Source organism: Hyaena hyaena, unplaced genomic scaffold, assembly GCF_003009895.1.
Source record: "Hyaena hyaena isolate Hyena2069 unplaced genomic scaffold, ASM300989v1 scaffold_179, whole genome shotgun sequence".
NCBI classification, from domain to species: Eukaryota; Metazoa; Chordata; class Mammalia; order Carnivora; family Hyaenidae; genus Hyaena; species Hyaena hyaena.
Genome location: NW_024080812.1, coordinates 674,918 through 697,086, shown reverse-complemented (window position 1 = coordinate 697,086; position 22,169 = coordinate 674,918). Strand labels below are relative to the sequence as shown.

The 22,169-nt window shown below is 39.6% G+C and overlaps 1 protein-coding gene and 1 non-coding gene across 4 annotated transcripts in view; one reads left to right on the top strand and one right to left on the bottom strand.

Annotated features, from left to right (window-relative positions):
• The window catches only part of DCAF5 (DDB1 and CUL4 associated factor 5), a 103,276-nt gene that overhangs the window by 79,671 nt on the left and 1,436 nt on the right, over positions 1 to 22,169 (bottom strand). The gene's annotated exons all lie outside the window — the stretch shown is intronic.
• On the top strand, positions 9,651 to 9,756 carry LOC120237448. The gene has a single exon (XR_005529958.1). It is a non-coding gene; the product is annotated as a U6 spliceosomal RNA (small nuclear RNA).

The window sequence follows — 22,169 nt, the reverse complement described above, 5'->3', positions numbered from 1 at the left end:
TCATCAAGATAAAAAGCTGCACAGCAAAGGAAACAATCCATAAAACTAAGAGGCAACTGACAGAATGGGAAAAGATAGTTGCAAATGACATATCAGATAGAGGGTTAATATCCAAAATCTATAAGGAACTCACCAAACTGCACACCTGAAAAACAAACAATCCAGTGAAGAAATGGGCAGAAGATATGAACAGACACTTCTCCAAAGAGGACATCCAGATGGCCAACAGACACATGAAACGATGCTCAGCATCCCTCCTCATCAGAGAAATACAAATCAAAACCACACTGAGATACCACCTCATGCCAGTCAGAGTGGCTAAAATGAGCAAATCAGAGGATTCTAGATGCTGGCGAGGATGTGGAGAAACAGGCACCCTCCTACACTGTTGGTGGGAATGTAAACTGAGGCAGCCCCTACGGAAAACGGTGTGGAGGTTCCTCAAAAAATTAACAATAGAACTCCCCTATGACCCAGCAATAGCACTGCTAGGAATTTATCCAAGGGATATAGGAGTGCTGATGCATAAGGGCACATGTACCCCAATGTTCATAGCAGCACTCTCAACAATAGCCAAAACATGGAAAGAGCCTAAGTGTCCATCAATGAACGAATGGATCAAGAAGATGTGGTTCATCTATACGATGGAATACTACATGGCAATGAGAAAGAATGAAATCTCGCCATGTGTAGCAATATGGATGGAACTTGAGGGTGTTATGCTGAGTGAAATAAGTCAGGCAGAGAAGGACAAATACCATATGTTTGCACGTATAGGAGGATTAAGAGGAACTTAACAGAGGACTGTGGGGGAGTAGAAGGGGGGTAATAGTGGGGGAGAGGGAGAGAGGCAAACCATGAGAGACTCTTGAATGCTGAGAACTGAGGACTGATGGGTGTGGGGGGGAGGGGAGGTGATGGGCATGGAGGAGGGCACTTGTGAAGATGAGCACTGGGTGTTATGTGGAAACCAACTTGATAATAAACTATTTGTAAAATAAATAGATAAATAAATAAAATATTAAAAATGATTTTGTCAAATCCAATTGATATCTACTTTAAAAATTTTTTTTAATTCCAGTTTACTTAATATACAGTATTATATTAGTTTCAGGTGTACAATATAGCTATTTAATAATTCTATATATTATTCAGTGCTCATTTCTCTACTTTTCTTTATGCTTTATGATATTAAGGAAAGATCATTACATCTCTTTTTTTAATTTTAAGTAGGCTCCACGCCCAACATGGGGCTTGATGAACTCACAACCCTGAGATCAAGAGTCATACTCTCTACCAGCTGAGCCAGCCAGGTGCCCCAAAATTGTTACATCTCTTAAGTACATCAGGGAGCCTGGGTGGCTCAGTCAGTTGAGCGTCCAACTTTGGCTCAGGTCATAATCTCGGTGTTCATGGGTTCAAGCCCCACATTGGGCTCTGTGTTGACAGGCAGCTCAGAGCCTGGAAGCTGCTTTGGTTTCTGTGTCTCCTTCTCTCTGTCCTTCCCCTGTTCACGCTCTGCTTTGCTCTGTCTCTCTCAAAAATAAATAAATATTAAAAAAATTTAAGTATAATAATGACATTGTGGTGCTGTTAAAAAACAAAAGAGGGCTTATCAGGGATGCATACTGAGGTAGGTGAAATAGTATGTCTGGAATTTCCTTTAAAATATTACAGAAATGGGGTGCCTGGGTGGTTTAGCCAGTTGAGCAGCCGACTTCAGCTCAGGTCATGATCTCACGGTTCGTGGGTTCAAGCCCTGCGTCGGGCTTTGTGCTGACAGCTCAGAGCCTGGAGCCTGCTTCAGATTCTGTGCTCTCTCTCTCTGTTTCTCCCCTGCTCACATTCTGTCTGTCTGTCTCTCTCAAAAATAAATAAAGCTTACAAAAATTTAGTAAAAAAAAAAGAAAATAATATCTACAACTATGCACTCAAAGACATAACCGTTTTCAGCTAAGGGTTGTCCCCCATCATTGAGACAGCATTATCTTTAGTGTTCATTTTAGACATTTATAGAATCATTTACTTTTGCCAAATAAATACTTAGTAATTTAAAATGCAGATTTTAATGTAATTTGTAATTTAAATGTATTTTAATGTAAATTAAATTAATTTGTAATTTAAAATGCAAATTTATTTTTAAAAAATAAAAGTTATGTGCAGAATGCCTTGGGATCATTTAAAATGATGTGTCTTCAGTACCTACCATGATGATGACAGCTCAAGTCCATAAGAGATTGGAATCACTGAGGCAGAAATTATGGCTATGGCAAGGCCTGCTTCTTCTACTTTGCCCTCAAGGCTAGTGTCAGAGGATGTAAGGTGTACCTCCTCCCGCCAACACACACACACACACACACACACACACACACACTTCCTTAGGCAAGGTATTAAGAGCTCTGTGCAAACACAATACTTTTCAACCATGTGTTGCAAAAACCACAGCGGTGCAAACTGAGGCATCACCTGAAATTGCTGGGCTGTTTTGAAGCCCGTAGAGGGAGAATAACAGCAGCAGGTGTGGCCAAATCTCTGCCCCCCACAAAGCAAAAGAGGGCTGGTAAAACAAGGATAAATCCATTCAGAACCTGAAGAAAAGTCTATAGTTCTCTCTCTGTGAATCATCTAGTCAATTCCAAAGAGCAGAGATGGGGCACCTGGGTGGCTCAGTCAGTTGAGCGTCCAACTTCAGGTCATGATCTCATGGTTTGTGAGATCCCTACATGGGCTCACAGCCCACTTGGGATTCTCTACCCCCTCCTCTCTGCCCCTCCCCCCACTTGCACTCTCTCAAAAATAAACAAACATTAGGGGGGGAAAAAAGCAGAGAAATATCACATGGTTCCATGCAGAGAGACTATTGGACCTGCAAATAATCCAAGTGAAGAGTTGGATCCTTTAAGCCGGCTCTGTGAGCCTGGCAGTCGAGTGCTTCTGTGAGGCTGGCCTCTCTAGGGCTTCTCTGGAAGAAGCATAGGGACCTCATAGGAAGGCAAAGACTTTCTGCTTGGCACTAGTACCAGGCAAGGGACAAGCAGAGGACAGGACTTGTAGGCCTGGTTTCCTCACAAATGATTGCCTAGCTTCAATCCACCTGAGAACCCCAAAGGAACATAGCTACTCTGATGCTGGTCATATTGGGTTGATTCAATTCTGCACTAAACTCACTAACTCATCCCCAAATGTACTATAATCACATTGTGGCAGCAGTTTTGTAGTTATAGAAAACCTGTACTTAAAAAGTACTCATTCTCAATGGGTCCTGAGCTATAAGCAGAAACTATATAAGCCCTCACACTATACTGTTAACACAAGTAATGATTTAACATTCTTCTTATTTTATAGCCCAGAAAAGCTAAGGTCACAAGGGAAAGAATTTGCTTTGGGCTTCCTCAGAACATCAGCCAAGCACAGGACGGAACTGGGAGAGCAGGAAACTCAGGATCAATTACTCCTGCAGCACATTGTTTGAAGAGCAAGAGACTAAACCGTTTAAAAGTCCATCAATAGAAGTCTGGTTAAAATTACTGTTCAGTAAAATAAACCAAACACAAAAGGACAATTATTGTATGATTCCACTTATATGAGGCATTCAAAGTAGTCAAATTCATAGTGATATAAAGTAGCTGGTAGTGGCTAGGGCTGGGCGGGGGGGAAGGGGACAATGTGGAGTTGTTTAAATGGGAACAATTTCAATTTTGCAAAATGAAAAAGCTCTGGAGATGGATGGTGATGATGACTATATAACAATGTGAAGTACTTTATGCAACTGAACTGTACATTACAGTTAAAAAGGGTTAAAATAGTAAATTTAGTGTTATGTATATTTCACCACAATAAAAATGCAAAACCCAGCTTATTGTTCATGTATGTACCATGTATTATGATGCTAAAGGAAAAAAAAAAGAGCATGAGGCAGTTCTGTCTGTACTGACATAGAATAGTCACTAAGATAAAAAGTGTAAGGAGCACCTGGGTGGCTCAGTTGGTTAAGCGTCTGACTTTAGCTCAGGTCATGATCTCACTGCTCGTGGGTTCAAGCCCTGCATCAGGCTCTGTGCTGACAGCTCCCAGAGCCTGGAGCCTGCTTCAGATTCTGTGTCTCCCTCTCTCTCGGCCTTTCCCCCACTCATACTCTGTCTCTGTCTCAAAAAAAAAATAAACATGTTTTTTTTTTAAGTATTAGTGACTGTATTAACTATTTCCTTTAAAGAATAAAAAACAGAACCAGAATGGTTCATCCATATTGTGGCATATGTCAGAACCAGGGTCTCATCTATCATAAGCAACAAGGGTGGTGCTATAGAAGGAGACACGAAGTACAAGCTCTGGAATAAAAGTGCCTGAGCGCACCATCCATGTGTCCCTGGGCAAGCTATTCTACTTCTCTAATGTCAGTTTTATGACTGTTAAATGAAGAAAATACTATTTTTGTATGTATTGAGATAATACATATAAAAACACCTACTCAATGTGTCATATATTAGGTATATATGCCCCTCAAAATGTTCTAGCTTCTTATACCTATCATTCATGAATCTGTCCTAATCTTTCCAACTCTTGTTTTAGGTAGCACAAGAGTATGAATGGCATGATACTTAAAAATAAAATATTAAAAAAATGTAATCTTTACACCAAATGTGGGGCTCAAACTCACAACCCCAAGATGAAGAGTCGCATGCTCTACCGACTGAGCCAGGTGTCCCGATACATTTTAATAAAAGAAAAATATACACAAATTTGTACATGGAAGCGCAGATGCAAAATGGCTAATAGAGGTTACTTCTCAGAAACAGCAATTTTACTTAATATACTTTTATGTTTTGCTGCAGTTGTTTTCTTGTTTTTGTTTTTAATTTGCAAAGACTAAAGGAAAATAATTCAGCCTAGCTTTCTTTTCTTCAGCCTATTTGTTCCTTCTTTTCAGTGTGCATAATGTAATCGCTGCTTTGTGAAGCCAAACCTCTCAAGAGTATGGACTATCCCTCTCCGGGGCTCTAAGAGCCGATGCGGAGACACAGAGGCAGAGCCCGAGTGCCACACAGCCCAGCCACCTCAGTGAGTGGGAAATAAAGTCTGGTTTGCTATTTTTCCAAAGTTGAAAATAATTAGCATTTGTATAGAAGTTCATTCACAAACATCTTTGCTTGTGAGGTAAAGATTACATAACCCTTCTTCTAGATGAGAATCAGAGAGACATAATGACTTGCTAATAATCCAAGGAGCTAGGCCTGGAGCCTAAAACCAAGTTGTATCCCTCCCTACTAAAGTGCAGAGGCAGGACCGCTACTGAGAATTTCGAGTGAGTCTGCCCTACAACATTCATTACACAGAAGAAAAGTATTTTCCATTTTGTCTCCAATTTTTTTTCCTAGAGGTGCCTACCATTTTGCTGGCTTTTTCCCCCCTTAAACCATTTTTAAGTGTAGAGTTTTGTGCCATTAAATACATTCACATTTTTACATTATTGGGCAGCCATCACCACCATCCATCTCGAGAACGTTTTCATCTTCCCAAACTGAAGTTGGTACCCACTAAATAAGAATTCTCCATTCCTGCTTCCCTCCTCCCCCTGGCAACCATGATTCTAACTCCAGAGACATCATTTCTGTCTCTATGAATTTGATTATTCTAGGTACCTCATGTAAATGGACTCATACAAAAGCTGTCCTTTTATGATTGGCTTATTTCACCATAATGTCTTCAAGGTTCATCCACATTGTGGCATGTGTCAGAATTTCCTTTTTAAGGCTGAATAATATTCTATTTTATGTATATACCACTTAAGGGTGGTAGCTTGCTCCCATTTTTTGGCTTTAGTGAATAATGCTATTATGAAAGGAGTGTACAAGTATCTGTTCAATTCCCTGCTTTTAATTCTTTGGGGTTTACACCCATAAATGAAATTCCTGATCATATGTCAATTCCATGTTTACTTTTCTGAGAAGCTACCATATTGTTTTCCACAGTGGCTGTACCATTTTACCTTCCCACTAGTAATGCACAAGACTTCCAACTTTTCTACAACCTCACCAACACCTGTTGTTTTTTTTGTTTTCTCTTATTTTAATTTTAAGTAAGAGCTATTCTAATGGGTTTGAAATGTTTGCTGGCCTTTTTGACCTTCAAATAATAGACTAACGTGACTCTCAAGTCCTTACTGAATATCTTGAAGTACATCAAGCAGTCCATTACTTTTCTTCATGAACTAGTTTATATTTACCTATTTTGAGGAAAGTCAGTTATCACTGTTCTGCTCACTCACTCCAACAAGACGAAAAAAGTTGCCTGCAGTTTATCCTTACTGGTTTCGCATTTCGCTACCTGAAGGATATTTATATATAAATCTCATATATAAATTTGGGATATTGATATGCATACCCTCCTCAAATCACTTACAAAAACATTAAAAGCACTAATCACCATTTACCCATGCCTGCCACTTCTATAATTAGACCTATCTTAAAGGCAGATGCAGCGTGAGGCAGCACAGCATTCAAGACCACAAGCTTAGAATACAAGTGCATAGGTTCAACTCTCAATGTTGCTACCACTGACTAGCGGTGTGCCTCCGCGCAGGTTACTTAACCTCTCTCAGCTGTATCGTCTTATCTGCAAAATTGAGAAAATAACTCTACCTGTTTTTATAGTGTTATGTTAGGATTAATGAGATAGAGCTGTGTGGACAGCTTGGCCCATTGCCTGGTATATAGTATGAGCTACAGAAATGTTAGCCTTTTATATACTGCTTGAACTCCACCAAAAGCTAACTTCAGCTCAATTTACTCTGGGCCAGGGACTACCCTAACAGTTTTGCATGTAGTATCTCTTCTAATGCTCTTAAATGCCCTATAAAATAAGTATTGTTGTCCTTATTATCCAGATAAAACTACAGAAAAGCTACATAACCTGAAGTTACACAGCAATCAAGAGTAGGAGTTGGGATCTGAATCCAGGTAATCTGGCTCCAGAGCTAGGGCTCCTTACCATGATACAATTCAGCTTCTCAAATACAACATGGGCCAAGCAGCAAAGCCCATGAATAAACCCTGCCAGAATAAAGGGCAGATTGGATATATATAACCCTTTTTAAAGAACAAGACACTATTCAGCTCCAGCCAGTTATTGCCATGCAGAAATGTAAACTAAAGGTTGCCTGATCCTCCAATTTTTCAAGAAAAGCAAGCAACCTGATTTTGTAGGCTGAATGCAGGCCTCAGTGCAGGCTTCATTTAGCCCAGGGATAAGTTAAGATTGGGTGATTTCCCCAAGGTCACAAAACTGGGGTCCAACGGCACTTCCCAAATCAGGGAGAAAAAAAGTCTAATGGCAGGTGAAGGTGCATATGGAGAGATGAGGAGTGTTGCTCTCCACTGTAGAAGTAGCCACAGGAGGGGATAACATCTGTTAGGATTAACTTCTGCCGATACCCTGCCCCTACCTACTACTCTTGTTCTGGAAGCTGAGTCCACTGATCTACGTATTACCTCATTTCTCTACATCTCCAATTAGGTTAAGTAGGGCAGAAACATTATCCCCATTTTAAATACGTGGAAAGCGAGGCACTGACTTGCCTCAATGATGGAAGCTTTGAATGAAGCACTTTCACATTGAATGGGAAGCAGGAATTACAGTAGTAGTAACACCCTAACTAGACAGCTAGGGTCATATTAAATGGTTTCTGTAAAATAAAGTGACCAGTAGCAGTAGAGCTTAACAGAGCTAAGGTTTTAAAATCCTAAACTAGCACACTAATCCCTAGACAATGCCTCTAATTCCTGAGCAGAAACAGAGAGAGGAATCTACAAATATCTTACACCAGAATCACAGAATGGAGTTGGATGACACTTAAGAGATCATTTTCTCCAACATCCCCAATTTGCCAGGAAAGGAACTGAGGCACAAAGACGTAAAGTCACCTATCCCAGAACACACCATTAGTCAGAGGTATAGTGGAATTCAAATTGAGGATGTCTGATTCCAAAGCTCCTGCTCTTCCTAAAGTGTGGCCAGCAGAGGCCACTGAATAATTTCAGACAGCAGAGAATTATTTTTTAACAAGTATGTACATTAAGGTGTACTAGGGAAAAAAAGCACATAAATCTTATGATTTGATAGATATTATAGTAATATAGTTTCAAGTATTATCTTAAGGAGTCAACTTAGAAAAAAATGTTAATAGCAAGGTGATACCCCTTAAATTATGACAAAAGTCAAAAAGGGCACAAACTTCTGAAATTTAGAAAATAGTTATCAGATACCTTTACTATCTGCCTCCATGAGAGGGGCACTAAATGGGAGGCTAAGATTTGATACAAACCCAAATGCAAACAGGATAACTAGAGATTAATCTCAAAAGGCATTAGGAGAATGTGACTATATTAACAACGGAAGTTGCAAACTAATCAGTTGTGCTGTAATCAGTCTACAGAAAGACTACAAAATGGTCACAACTTAAGATAAAAATATTCAGCCTCACTAATAATCAAGGCCAGTCATATGTGAACTGAAGTAGTAATAAGTTTTTTAAATGATACTATTTTTCACATACTGACTGAATTGGCAAAGATTAAATGATGCCCAGCAACAGCCATGACGCAGTCTCATAATAAACTGGTACAAGTATGAATAAGTTAGTTCAACCATCTTGGAGGACCAATATATATTAAGTATATTTTATAAATATATAAAAAGTTCATACCCTTTAAACTAGAATCCTATTTCTAAGATTATATTCTAAGAAAAAAAATATCTCAATGGTTGCACTACATGAATTATAATAAAGGCAAAAAATAGAATATGTTCCATGAATTCCAGGAAGTCTACAAAGTCAAAACTATTTTCACAATAACAGTCAAATATTATTTGCCTTTTTCACTGTACTGACATTGTACTGATGGTGCAAAAGCATGGTGGTTTGTAAAATTACTGGTGCCTTAGTGCTAATCAAGGCAGTACGGCAAAGTACGAGTCATCGGTGTATCCTTAACTGCCACAGACTTGCAGTAAAAAAAAAAAAAAAAAAATGTCAATTTAACTTAGGAACGTCCTTGATAAAGCTCTGAAGATAATTTTTTTAAGTTTATTTATTTTGAAAGAAAGAGAGAGAAGAGAGCACACACAAGCTGGGGAGGGGCAGAGGGAGAGAAGAGAGAGACTCCCAAGCAGGCTCTGCACTGTCAGTGCAAAACCCAATGTGGGGCTCAACCCCACGAACCGCACCGTGAGATCACGACCTGAGCCAAGATCAAGAGTCGGACACTTAACGTACTGAGCCACCCAGGTGCCCCAAAGCTGTGGAAATAATTTTACCAAATTTCAACCAGAGTATACTTCTTAATACTATGTATAATGAAATGGAAAGTATACATAAAACACTTCCACTCCACACCAAAGAACAATGGTTATTTTGTAGAAAAGCATGTGTGTAACAGTTTGCATTATGAGCAGAATGGGCTGCTTTTTTCATTAAACACCATATACTTGAGAAAAACTGAGGAACTATGACTATTCTGGGTGTCCGGCAGATATTTTCTCAAAAATGAACACAAAAAGCTTGTCATTTCAAGGAAAACAACTGGCAGCATTTGTAGCCAATGATAAAGTTCAAGCTCTCGATGAAAACAAGATTTTTGGAAAACTTGTACTCAGTGCTTGCTTCAGCAGCACATACACTAAAATGGAACAATACAGGGAAGATTAGCATGGCCCCTGTGCAAGGATGACACACATATTCATGAAACATTCCATATTTAAAAATAAACAAAAACAACTTGTATTCACCACAGTGAGCTTGACTACTTCCTAATACTTGAAGGACTTTTCTGATGAGGTTGGTGGTAATGTTAACAAATATGATTTCTTAAAATATATAATAAAATGTGTCAAGATTTGGAAAATTTGCATAACTCAGTGAACTAGTATTTTCCCAAATGACTGATGCATGATGTTAAAAACCAATGTGTAGGGCTCTTCTAATCCTTTTAACAATCTCATGAAATAGGTGTATTGTTGTTACCTTTATTATCCAGATAAAACTGCAGAAAAGCTAAATAACCTAAAGTTACACAGCAATCAAGAGTAGGAGTTGGGATCTGAATGCAGGTAACGTGGCTCCAGAACCGGGGCTCTCTACCATGATACAATTCAGCTTCTCTCTCTTTTTTTTCTTTAATGTTTATTTATTTTTGAGAGACAAAGCAAGTATGAGTGGGGAAAGGCAGAGAGAGAGGGAGACACCGAATCTGAAGCAGGCTCCAGGCTCTCAGCTGTCAGCACAGAGCCAGATGCAGGGCTTGAACTCACGAGCTGTGAGATCATGACCTGAGCCCAAGTCGACGCTTACCGACTGAGCCACCCAGGCGCCCCCAATTCAGCTTCTCAAATATAACACGGCCAAGAAGCAAAGCACATGAGTGAAACCTGTCAGAGTAAAGGGCAGACTGACGATATACAACCTTTTTTAAGGAACAAGACACTCTCAGCTCCACCCAGTTACTGCCATAGAGAGACGCAGGCTCAAGGTTGCCCAATTTTCCAATTTTTAAAAAAAATTTTTTAATGTTTTATTTATTTCTGAGAAAGAGAGAAAGGCAGCCTGAGCAGGGGAGGGTCAGAGAGACAGGGAGACACAGAATCCAAAGCAGGCTCCAGGCTCTAAGCTAGCTGTCAGCACAGAGCCCGACACAGGGCTCGAACCCACGAACCGTGAGATCATGACCTGAACCGAGGTCAGATACTCAACCGACTGAGCCACTTAGGTGCCCCAATCTTCCAATTTTTTAAGAAAAGCCACGGCTTTTGCTGACAGCTCAGAGCCTGGAGCCTGCCTCGAATTCTGGGTCTCCCTCTCTCTGCTCCTCCCCTGCTCGCTCTCTCTCAAAATAACGACATAAAAATTTTTTAAAAAAATTAAATAGGTATGTATGCATCAAAAAAGGCTAAAATATATCCCATATGTCAAAAATGGTCATCCTCAGTAGGTGGTATACTTCCTTTAAGTGCCTCTTTATTTTCTGAATTTCCTATAATTAATGCATGATATTTTACAAACCTGGGAATAAGTGTGAAGCCTGTCTTCTAAGTGCCCTATTCTGTTGACTTGCATGATTCAACAGGAAGTTCTCAATAGTAAAGTATGGAATTAGTGAAATGTCAAATAAAAAGCTCCTCAAATAGCTAGGAGAAGAGTAAGAACAGATTCTTGGGGCTCAACCACAGCAAGGATTTACAAAGAAGTTATTAAATAAGTATGATGCACTGTAAAGTACTCGCAGACCACAGATCATGTCCAGTCTCACTTCTGCATACAGAGCTAACCTGGACAATATGCTCTCCGGATGATATCACACTCCTCATTTATTCTGAGTAGCTTCTGATGTTTTAGTTTTTAAAAATAAGAACACTGCCTGACTCTTGCAAAACTCCCTGCACAAGCAGCTTAACAACATAATAAAGCTTCTTTTCTCTTCTCGGGCAATTCTAAAAAGGTTGAACCAATGCAGGTCCAATGTTTTTTAGTCCCTTTAGGAAGGCACACAACACCCACCCACAAGCAGGTATAAACAGAGATATCAACCCTGAGACTTGAGGGCTGCTTGAAACTGGTTACCAAATACGCAAATTTCAGCTACTTCTTGACAGTGTGTCTAAGGCAAAAGCACAAGCTTTCGCCATCTATGGCAGTCAGTGATATCTGCAATAAACCATCGAACATGGTTAAGACATCTATTAAAAAAAAAACAATCCTCAAAGGCTCCAATTAGTACTTGCTTTAAGAAGTAACACAAAAGATACAATTGAAATTTAGATACAAGACTTGAATGGAAATTCAGAATGAGAGAAGTTGTATAACAAGATGACAGGCACCTGAATTTACAAAAAATTCCTCCTCCTGAGTAATGTTCTTGGAAGGAAATAGACTCTCCAAAGTACGAAAGCATAGGCAGGCTAAGAATTAAAACTGGAGAGGGGTGCCTGGGTGGCTCAGTCGGTTGAGGGTCAGACTTTGGCTCAGATCATATCATGGTTCACAAGTTTGAGTCCTGCATTGGGCTCGAGGCTGTCAGCGCAAAGCCCCCTTCAGATCATCTGTGCTCTGCTCTCTCTGCCCCTTCTCTGCTTGTCTTCTCTCTCAAAAATAAATAAAACATTTTTTTAAATGAATTAAAACTGGAGACTTGGCCAATGAGTCTCCCTCCAACCTGACTCATCTTGTAAATAATGAGCACCTGCGAACTTAATCAAACCAACCATGTTCAGGGACAATGAAACTGCAGATATAATGTAGTGGCAGAAGAAGCCACTTAAAGAGTTTAACACTTTACTTGAGGGGCGCCTGGGTGGCTTAGTCGGTTAAGCGTCCGACTTTCGCTTAGGTCATGATCTTGCGGTTCATGGGTTCGAGCCCCGCGTTGGGCTCTGTGCTGACTGCCAGCTCAGAGCCTGGAGACTGTTTCGGAGTCTGTGACTCCCTCTCTCTCTCTGACCCTCCCCTGCTCACGCTGTCTCTCTCTCTCTCTCTCTCTCTCTCTCTGTCTCTCTCTCCTAGAAATAAATAAAACATTAAAAATAAATAAATAAAATGATACAGATTGAAGGTGTACAATGTGACGATTTGATATACACTGGTGAAATATTTTAAAAAAAAAACACTTTACTTGATTAAAGTACTTTATAAATGCAGAACCTAATGACTTCCCCTACTGAGAGACCAGATCAGAAGACAGATTCAGATTTTAATCCTGACTATACTACTTACTAGTTGTAAACTACTTGGCAAATCACTTTACCTCTTTGCTCCTCTCTGTCCCTGTATGTAAAATTAAAGGCTTCAATTAGATGACCATTAGTCTTTTCCAGCAATAAAATTCTATGATTCTACAAAGACAGTATATTAGTTGTATAAGATCACAGTGACAATGATGAAATCTGGCCTCTAATCCAGATCTCTTAAACTTCTTTGTTGAGGTTATTTCACAACATGAAAGACATTCTAGGGCCAACCCACCATATACCTGAGAAACTACAATTCCTGGAAACTTTTCTCAGGGCCAATCTATACACTTAAGGGGCCAACTTTTACTCCAGATGCATTTTGGTGCTGGACAGATAGTTTATAAAACTAAGCTTGTAACATGGTTTAATATCAATATCACACCCACTTTTGGATAAAGTGGACACCTCAGGAAAAAAAATCTCAACTCAGCAGGGAATCATTCCTTAGAACACCTTTCCTCAAAATCAATTGCAAAAAAAAACAACCCATAAGATTGTGAAAATCCTTTTGAAAAGTGGGCTTTGAAGAATGTACAAGTGAGCAGCAGCAGAAGAACTCTAAGAGGAGGTATATAGAAAGGAAGGGTAACTTACTAGCCTCTGGACACAGCATTTTCTTAATGGTTTTAGCTGCCCCACCCCCGCCTAATAAGAAGACACGGAGGGGACAAATCAACAACTAATCAACTAGTCTGCCTCTCAGGCTCAAACCAGTACCCTAAAAGTGGCACCTGAAAGACCTGATAGTAGAATAGAGGCTTGAAGACTTTCTCACCAGAGGCATTCAATGGTAAATGGGATAAGCTAAGGGAATACGGCTTTGGTTTTACTTGGGTACCAGACAACTCAGATGATTATGAGTAGGTGGCCATATAACTTATCATTCAAACTAGGCCTCTTTTAGGAATGAAAGGAGTGCTCATAATTGTACTGGGACAATAGGGAAATTGAGATGGTACCAAATAAACCAGGATATATGGTCACCTTCGTTATAAAGGACCCCAGCAGGCAGCAAGGTAGGCAGGGGATCTACAGAGTTACCTTATCGACCATATAAGGTAATCTTACCTCGCTGTATCAAGAGGTAGGAACCCAGCAGAGGCAACAGGAAAGATGGGAATCAGTCTTTCCACCAACATCTCTGCTACTAGGTCTGTTATAACCCTGTCAATCTCCTCAGATGCCATTTTCTCATTGATTCCTACATCCCCCGGCCCTCCAGAATATAACTTTCATTTTAAAAATTGGCCATAAGAAAATAATACTCAGAGCACATGGACTTGACCTCCAATGCATATCAACTCTGTATCCTGAGAGGTAAGTGATAAAATCTTGGATATCAATACGGCAAAGTACAATGAATGAGTAAGGTGGCAAGGAAAGTGTGACCCTGAAGGCATGGTAAGAGCAGATAACTAAAGTGACAAACTGCTGTTGTCAAGTTTTTCCCTAAATCCCTGACGTAGGATAATTGATGTGAACAGCAAGTGGAATCTAACCCTCCTTGTTCACCTAACCCATGAATAACCTCGGGAAATGCCTTCTTTTTCACAGAAGCAGAGTGAAGTTGCTGGTGACAGATTTAATTTTACTTGCAAGAACACTATAGTTCAAGTTTATTTTGGATTAAACAGGCTTATTATCTGGCCTAGGAGTCATATCTCCCTTTATGATATTGTGTGTCTATGGAAAAGCACTTCTAAACGACTTACCAGTGCTCTCTGGGCAAATAATCCCATGTTACACTGTTTAAACCTTCTTCCAAAAAGCACTTTATCATTATTCATCTATTCCCTAATGAGGAGACACCTATTTCTTTTGGCTGAAATCAGGTAAATGTATTCAATCCACATGCTTTCAGCAGACATCAAACTCAATTACAGGCTCAGTAAAGGCATGTATGTTGCTTGTACTATTAGCTGGGCTAATGGAGAACAGGAACCAAACCAGTAACCAGGGTATACTCACTCCTAATTCTACCTCACTATAGTAGGTGAGTTCAACCCAGTGTGAAGTTACATGATTTATGTAAGCAAGTGTAGAACATGCAAAGTGTGAGGAAGATTTTAGCTGACTGCCAAGACCAAAATCCAGGTGAAGTGATTTCTAGCATCAAGAGAAATCTGCTTCAGGGGTGAGTATGGTAGTTGAGACCAGAACCGTGCTTACTGGCTCAAAGTCCACTAATCCATCCCCACAGCTACACCCCACCCCGACCCTGTCCCTTCATTTATACAGAAATGGGGGGGGAGGGGGCGGAAGCAGTAAAGTGATAGCACCAAGAGAAGAGAATGTTGGGAAAAAGTCAGATCCTTTTAAAATGTATATTCTAAAACTTTCAGAGCAGTTAGCATGTCCCAGCTTTCCAGCAGACTGAGGCTGGAAATGCAGCTCCACCACAAACTATAGGTGCCTTCATGGTTACTTAACTTCCCTAAGCCCATTTCGTCATATGTAAAATAAGGATAATAGCACTAACCCTACCTTAGGAAAGAGTCTTTTAAGTATTAGATATGGTCATGTATATAAATGTGCCTGACATATGAAACACCTTCAAATAATATTTGATAAATGAATGACATGCTCAAAAATTTATTGTTAAATTTATTGTTAAACATTTATCTTTATGAACAGCAATGTCTCAGCTGAACGCCAGGTGAGGCATCCTATTTAATTTGCTGGACACTGGGAAGCACTGTAGAGTTTTGAGGGATGAGCAGCAGATGTGAGATAATGAGAGTTAAAGTTTTAGCAAGCTTACGTTGGCAGTGGTGACTAATAAGTATTAAAGCTGAAAACAACAAAAACTTGGGAAGCAGCTATTGGAACCGAGTGTTCTACAAAGACCAAGGTAATAGGCCAATGTAATAAAAATCTTTTTCATCCCTAGAATTATATTTCACTTCATTTTAACCAGAAATAATGAATTCTAGTATCTATTCTTCCACTAATGCCCTACCTGTTCTCTGCATTACAGAACCCTCTGCAGCCATTTATCAATGTCCCTTTTGATTCTTTAACACTTAGTTATGACGATTAATACAAAACCTTCAAATGCCTGTGTCTTTTTTAGACTACAGGTAACACTGGCTATTTTCCAAGTGGCAAACAAGACATATAAAGTGCTTAACAGGGGGCCTGGCAAACATTATAAGCTAAATGAATGTTAAAAATATAGTAATAATTCCGTAGTTATTAAGATTAAAGAGGCATACATAGTATGTTCACATTAAATTTTTTAAATGATTTTATTTATTTTTTGAGAGAGAGGGAGACAGAGCACAGGTGGGGGGGTGGGAGATAAGAGCACAGGTGGGGGTGGGAGGCAGAGAGAGAGGGAGATACAGAATCTGAAGCAGGCTTCAGACTGAGCTATCAACACAGAGCCCAGTGTGGGGCTCGAACTCACAAGCCGTGAGATCATGCCCTCAACTGAAGTCGTATGCTTAACCAAGTGAGCCACCCGGCACCCTTATTAAATATTTTTTTTCCTTATTAAATATTTTTAATGAATAAATATAGGATACCTGTATGGAACAACTTAACTTTATTTACAGCAAAACACAGAAATATAATTTATTATCTAAGAGGGGCAACTAGGGCTGCACATGTGCTCAGAAATTACTAATTTTTCAGCTTTCAATTTTTAGAAGTGACCCAGAAAAGGTGAACTACTCTATAAGAAGGAAAGGAAAAGAAAAATATGAAAAGGCAACTTAGAAACAGCACATGCCCGGAAGCAAAGAGCCCTACTTGGCCTGCTGACTGCCAAAGCCTCACAAGGCAGTTCTGGGCAAGTCCTCTTTCTACTTCTCCGCTTTCTTTTCCATAAAATGATCTTTCCTTCTCTCTGATTCAATAAGGAAGAAAGAAGATACAAAAAAAGACTACCTAGTGCAATATTTCCCAAGCTTCAGTCCCTCTTAATCAACTTTTGATTTCTGTCATGTCCATAACACACTCACCATTAGTTTTCTTTAAATTGACTTTTTAAAATTTAACCTCACTTTAAGCAATAAATTGATAAAAATATTTTATACATGTTGATTGACTTTTCCACATATAAAAGTAAATGTACTATTAAAATGTAAATATTTATTCAAAGATTGCCTAAAATCAATGTACATACCCACAAGGGCAAATAGTAACCTAACCCTCATAACTTAAAATCAAAATTTAAAAAAAAAGCAATAAAAAAAAAAGATATAATTTCCAATTCTCACAATAATCTAAGGGCTAATCCTCACAGATTAACTCTCAGTTCTTTATCTCCAAGAGACAATATTTATAATGTGGGGCACCAAAAATAGAAAACAGAATCAATTCCTTCTTAACCGACATAATCTTTATTTGAATTAGGATTTTATTTAGTTCCTTTCACCTTAAAAGGCTTTAATTCTACCCTCGGGTATCTAAATTCAGACTAAAACAATAAGAAAAGCAATTATTTCTTTCTTGAAACCATGAGAAAGAAAAAAGATTAAAATTAAGTGCTGTTTATTAACAATGGAAGCACTCTTTGTCTGGCTCAATGCATGAGAAGATAAATGCACTTCTTAACTTGTAATTCAGAAAGGGGAATCCATCCGTGTTTCAAGTTTTACTGGCCAATCAAGTTTCCCTATCTAAATGATTCCAAATGTACTTTACAACCAAATCTATCACTAATCGGTGAATGAGCACATAACTTGGGTCGCCAGGACACATAACTTGAGGGCTACTGCTCTTCTTAGGAACTCTTAGAAATCAAAAACACATTGACATTAGTCAGTGATGATCCTTCGAATAACACAGAAGACAACTTTTTGCTGTGATAACAATGTCTAATAAGACTGATCCTCAGGGGCGCCTGGGTGGCTTAGTACGTTAAGCGTCCGACTTTCGCTTAGGTCATGATCTCGCGGTTCGTGGATTCGAGCCTCCTGTCGGGCTCTGTGCTGACTGCCAGCTCAGAGCCTGGAGCCTATTTCAGAGTCTGTATCTCCCTCTCTCTCTGACCCTCCCCTGCTCACGCTCTCTCTCCCTCTTCTAGAAATAAATAAAAATATTAAAAAAAAAAAAAAGACTGGTGATCCTCAGTTAGACCTCACTAGGTTATTTTAAAGCAGAAGTGACAAGGGACGCCTGGGTGGCTCAGTCAGTTAAGCGTCTGACTTCAGCTCAGGTCATGATCTCACAGTTCATGGGTTTGAGCCCTGAATTGGGCTCTGTGCTGACAGCTAGCTCAGAGCCTGGAGCCTGCTTCAGAGTCTGTGTCTCCCTCTCTCTCTGACCCTCCCCTGCTCATGCTGTCTCTCTCTCTCTCTCTCTCTCAAAAATAAATAAAATATTTTTTAAAAATAAAATAAAAAATAAAGCAGAAGTGACAAACCTGGGCATAATTCTAAATCTGCCAATCTTTGATACGTATCAATTAGGTGACTAAAGAACAAGTGGGAAAAATAACGTGCATCTATAAATATCCATGTTACTTTACCCTTATGACACAATCTCTATAATTTATCATTGCAACGTTCTCCAAGGCCATCTCTATGATCCTTCTCTCTTTCTCACTAAAGCTCATAAGCAAGAGGATTATTTGCTATAATAAGTACTGTAAACCAGAGAAGAATCAAGTATCAATTAAAGTATCATAAAGCAGAGCAGAGGGTTTTTATAAAAGAGCCATGCACTGTTATAAGCGATAAGCAAATGCTCCTAAAATGCAAGCTTGAGAGCATGGTTTATACCCAATTCAACTGTTCTCATTGCATTTGCTTTATAAACAATGCACTCAAAAACTATTTGTTGGGCTAAATAATAGACCAAAGAATAAAATGTAACTCCTTAGCAGCAATGGATTATCAGTAAACAAAAAGCCCAGAAGAAAATCCAGTAATTGATTCCCTATTCACCTTATTAAAATGTATGTACTTCGAAAGCTTTTTCAGGCCCTATCACTGGCCATATTTCTCCTGGTAAACTAACCACTGGACCAACAAACTCATTCCAATTGAACACCTGAGAAGTTCTAATAAAGTCAGACTTCATTCCACTGGCTAAAGCCAAAACTCCACCTGTAGATAACATGCTCTTAGATGAATTTATTTACAAAAAACCGATTCCAGAAAACTGACCTAACTAGTGCCTGGGAAACAGGAAATGATCATTAATTAATAATAGGTTCAAATTAAGCATATGGTTATTATCACCGCTATTATCTGATGCTTAAAAATTTGCTCTGATGACAAAACTGGGGTTAAGCTTATTTACACAGCATTTTAAACAGTGCATCTCACTGAAATCTTTCTCAATTTTTCACACTGTACAGTGCCGTGTGCAATAAATGTTAGATGTTGAAAGTGTCAATCTCCTAAATGCTTTTTGTGAGGTTCAAGCTAAACAACAATACTAACAGTTGCAGCAGCAGCAACCAGAGCAAAAGCATGGGCTAGGCCTCTGCATAAGAACTTTACAAGTGTTATTGCATTCAATCCTCACCACAACCCTGTGGGGTATTGCTGCCTTTACTGTACAGCTGAGGAAACAGAAAAGTGACTTATCAAAGGTTAGCAAGTAGTTGAGTTGATATTCGTCCCCAGGCAGCCTGATTCCAGAATTCATGCTATTCATCTCTGCCTCACTTATGATAATAAAATCAGAGACCTATGTGAAATGAAACAGGACTAAATAGTTATCTCAGTTATAAATATTATGACCAAATAAATATAATTAAATGCCTCTCCCATTCACAACTCCTACTTAATTAACACTCTGAAAGAGTACAGTTGCTGATGCTATTTGAAAAGCTTCTGAAGGTGCTTTCCCTACATGTATTTAGTCATAAGCGTTAAGAAAGAGATCATAATCTCTCACTGAAACTCAAAACTTCACACTAATGGGCTATCAATCTGCTAGCTCTAAAGGTTCCAATGCCTTAAATACCAATTCAGGGAAAACAATATTATAAGATGCAACCAAAGACTTAGAAGGGTAAACCCAGGATATCCCCTAAATATGTGTTCCAGTGTAATTTCTTGAGTTTGGTAGGATCTCTTAGAAGTAGCACTTCAACATACATTGTGCCTTCTCATTCCACACCAGAGTCACAACACTATCCTGTCTGTCCCATTTGCACATGTCCATTACCAATAGTCTAAGAACAAGTGTCAGCTAACAATACCACAAGTTTCTAAGTCCAAAACGGAAAGAAAACAAACTCACGTTTTCTCTGAGAGGCCTGCCACTCTGTTCAGCACCGAACCTAAACTTTACCTAATATACTTCTCACAAAAGCCCTTCAGGTAAATGCCGGTATTCCCACTGCATACACCAGGAAACAGACGCAGAGGCTTGGCAACTTGACTAAAAAGGTCACACATGAATTCACACAGCAGTGATTTCAACCATGTGTATGCTCCTACTACACTGCCTTACACGATATCAGTGATGCCTTTCTCTGATCAACAACAAAGAAAACTACGTTTTAGGTCAAAGTACTTTGATGTTTTAAAACAGCAAAAACCATCCTCCCACTTGTTGCTGTCACAGTCACACTTCCCAGCAGACGGTCTTTCCTCCTTCCCGATTCCCCTTGGTTTACTCTTAGTACGGCTGGCCTCACTGTGCCCCGGAAAGGGGGCCAGCTGTAGGAACAAAATAGCAATGAATGTATCCTTAACTAATAGCATTTTATAAGGCCATAGGACTCACGCAAATATTTTTGCCCCAGGTCTAAGTTACTTCTACCAAAGAATATGTGTCAGTTACAAGAAATGTGAGCCTGCCCTAACAATTAGGAAATGAAAACAGTGAACAAACTATGAATACACTATCATTTTAATCACCACTTTCTAAAGGCTTTAACCAATCCAGACAAGATACAAGAACAACAAAATGCATAAAGGTAATCTCATTACCATCCCAAAGTCTGGCCTCCTACCACATTATTGTGAAACATCAGGGATAGATAGCATTAGCCTCAAAAAACGGGCCTCTCCCCTCAGGTATTAACTGAAGGGCAATGATAGATAACAGAATGCTAGTAAACATGACACTTTAAATAGCTTTAAATTAGAGAGGATTATTGAAGAACTTCCCAGAACAACATTTAATTAGCTTTAACAAGTTAAGGTGTATTTATGATTCCCAGAGGGGGGCTTCCTTATCTGAAGAAAACAGGAGGAACTTTCTGTTAGCCTAAGTTGTACTGATAATGGAAGGTGAAGAGCTAAAAAGGCTTTTAACCAAAACTGCTTAGGAAATAAATAAGGAAAGCTAAATGTATCTGAACTAAACTTGGGGGGTGGGGAGGGCGAGGAGTGGGGAGCCTGCTGCATGGACTAGGAAGGAGGACAAGAGCAGATAAAAAGGAAACAGGCAGGACTCAGCTAGAGGAAGTGTGTGGGGAAGGAGGAGGAGTAAGGAGCAGAGAGGACTGACACCCAGAAAGTACTGGCGAATGGAGATGGGCAACTCAGATCTAGAAAAATAAGGAAATAAATGCCTAAAACCAGGAGGTTTGCCACAGCCTGATCTATGGAAAGGATTCTCCTCCTTCTACATACTAAAATCAAGATAAGGGAAATGAACCGGCCAAGACTAGAGAAGATAAGGTTCATTCATATAAGACATAGGGGAAGGTCCTGCACAAGGATAACTTCTCGAGAATGGAGGCAACATTTTGTTTCTTAAAAAGTGTTCACTTAAAAATGTGTGAATTGATAGCATGTGAATTATATCTTAACAAATCTGTTATTTATTAAATGTGTTAGGCTGGGCAATGCATGACTGTACTCACGACAATTACCATGACGAGTTGGGCCTGTAAAAGCGTACCCCCCAAATTCCCTCACCCAGTAGGGAGAGTTTACTTGTGTCTGGGGACATCTCTGTTGTAAAACATCAGTCTGGAAAGACAACTAGAACATGATGGATACAGAAGGGGGGAAAAAACCTGTGAGCTCTTTAGAGATCTTACCCATTTTTGCCCTTGGAATGTTTGGCAGTGTCGGGGAAGGAAGCTTTTGTTTGGGGGTATGCCTTGAAGTGGAATATCAGGTTTCTTCAGGGGATGATCTAGGGTTAAAATCTACCTAAAGAGAAAATGATCTGGGGTGGAAAAGTCAAGTCAGTTCTGGAGAAACCCCAGAGGTTTATCGCGAAATGATCGTACGAGTCTTATCTCTGCTACCCCTAAACTGGACTGCACGCCCGTGTCACTTCCGACTGTTACTCGTGAAGAAGACGGATGCTTTGCCATGATCCCAGAACTTTCTGGCCAGCTGCCCACTGACGTAAATTAGAAAAGCATTCGGGGACCGGCCTGGGTGAAGCGAAGCGCCACGTCCAGCTCGAGGCGCCCACTTCCTCCCTCTCGATGCAGGAAAAGGGACAGAGTAGGGTAGAAAGCG